Below are 2,500 nucleotides of genomic sequence, written 5' to 3' on the forward strand. Positions count from 1 at the left end.
AATCTTGTGGGTTTGCAACTCATAAGAGCGTCACTTTCAACGTCCCCGGTATTGGATTGAGTTTCTAAAAACAACCGTGCACACCGAGGTTAAACTTTACCGGCTCCACTCCGACTCGCCGCTCGCCCACAATTTGTTTGCAACGAAACATTTGTTTTTAATTTTGTTGGTTTGAAATTGTTTTGAAAAGGTTCTTTAAATCTAGTGGGTTTGCAACTCATAAGAGCGTCACTTTCAACGTCCCCGGCATTGGATTGAGTTTCTAAAAACAACCGTGCACACCGAGGTTAAACTTTACCGGCTCCACTCCGACTCGCCGCTCGCCCACTAGTCCGAAGGCAACAAAACATTTGTTTTTCATTTTGATGAAAATTTCTGTTTTTAAATCTTGTTGGTTTGAAATTGTTTTGAAAAGGTTCTTTAAATCTTGCGGGTTTGCAACTCATAAGAGCGTCACTTTCAACGTCCCCGGCATTGGATTGAGTTTCTAAAAACAACCGTGCACACCGAGGTTAAACTTTACCGGCTCCACTCCGACTCGCCGCTCGCCCACAAATCCGAAGGCAACAAAACATTTGTTTTTAATTTTGATGAAATTTTTTGAAAACATTGGCTTGGCAAGCCCCAATCCGCGACTATCCACCCACCGCCACCCCACACGGGTGGTTGTTGTTGCGAAATGAGGTTGTGGTCGACATGCCCGTGCATTTGAGAAGGAGTTCCTAGCACTCCATGCTCTCCCATGCCAAAAAAAAGCCTAGACAACCCCATTTCGCAACTTTCCACGCCTTTTTTTTCCTCCCTCACCCATGGCGGCGGCGTGGTGGCGGAGGCCGGATTCCGGCCACCACCGCCATGGGTGGCAGCCCCCCGACCCCGACACCAAACCCATAATACCGAGGCAACATATCGAGGCAACATGACATGGGTGTGGCGTGGGGGAAGGGGGCTGCAGCTAGGAAGGCATGGGCTGCCATGCATATGCAGGCAACACACACCCCCCTATATAGCATTTTATGCATTTAGCCCTTTGACAGGAAGAGACATCACCTATGCGCGAGGAGTCATAATGGGCTCTAAATAATTCAATACAAGGTATTTGGACGTGATTTTTTGCAGGGATACTAAGAAACATGCAATCTATGATGGGAAAAAGTTTCATAAATTTTTGAAGTCGGGAAGTATTTTTTATTATTTTTAGAAGTCGTAAAATTGAAAAAATCATTAAAACAAATCCGGGAGGAATTTTTTAGTTTTGTAAGTTGGAGAAGGTCCTAAAAATCATAGACTACTTATGGGGAGCTTATTGTGCGAGGAAATTTCAATAAAAACGGGGTTTGACAAGATTTGAAAAATTCTGTCGACATTTGAAAAAACCTGGAACCATGCTGCCGGCATGCTGCGCACATGCTGCGCGCATGCTGCGCGCAGACTGCGCGCATGCCATGGCAGGACAAGTTTCGCTAGCCTCACTGTCGACAGATGCGCAAGCTGCGCGCACGCTGCGCACAGGCTGCGCGCACGCTGCGCACAGGCTGCGCGCACGCTGCGCACAGGCTGCGCGCACGCTGCGCACAGGCTGCGCGCACGCTGCGCACAGGCTGCGCGCACGCTGCGCACAGGCTGCGCGCACGCTGCGCACAGACTGCGCGCACGCTGCGCGCATGCCATGGCAGGACAAGTTTCGCTAGCCTCACTGTCGACAGATGCGCAAGCTGCGCGCAAGCTCCGCGCACGCTGCGCACAGCCTGTGCGCATGTTGTGCGCAGGCTGCGCGCATGCCATGGCAGGACAAGTTTCGCTAGCCTCACTGTCGACAGATGCGCAAGCTGCGCGCACGCTGCGCACAGGCTGCGCACAGCGCATGCCATGGCAGGACAAGTTCGCTAGCCTCACTGTCGACAGATGCGCAAGCTGCGCGCACAGGCTGCGCGCACGCCATGGCAGGACAAGTTTCGCTAGCCTCACTGTCGACAGAATCAGCACGCTGCGCGCAAGCTGCGCGCACGCTGCCGGCATGGTGCGCGCACGCTGCCGGCATGCTGTGCGCACGCTGCGCGCGCGCATGGCAGGACAAGTTTCGAAAATTTCTGTCGACAGTCTCAGCAGCGCGCACGCTGCCGACATGCTGTGCGCACGCTGCGCACAGGCTGCCGGCATGCTGCGCGCAGCCCATGGCAGGACAAGGTCCGAAAAATTCTGTCGACATTTTTACGCCGTGGTAGGCTTCCGCTTCGCGTCACTTTGTCGACATTCAAGCCTACCATTTGTATTGAATTTTTCAAACCTTGTCAAACCCCATTATTCAAATGTCGAAAAATTTTGTCGACATTTTTACGCCATGATAGGCTTCCGCTTCGCGTCACTTTGTCGGAATGCATCGCATGGCGAGGCAAGGCCACGGCATGCCAAGGCGAAGGCAACGCATGGCTTGAATGGCTTGGTCAAGGCCACATCATGGGCACGGCATGCCAAGGCAAGGCGAGGCAAGCCATCCTTA

The sequence above is a fragment of the Prunus avium genome, unplaced genomic scaffold (assembly GCF_965620075.1).
Source record: "Prunus avium unplaced genomic scaffold, drPruAviu1.hap1.1 HAP1_SCAFFOLD_105, whole genome shotgun sequence".
In the NCBI taxonomy this organism is placed as follows: domain Eukaryota; kingdom Viridiplantae; phylum Streptophyta; class Magnoliopsida; order Rosales; family Rosaceae; genus Prunus; species Prunus avium.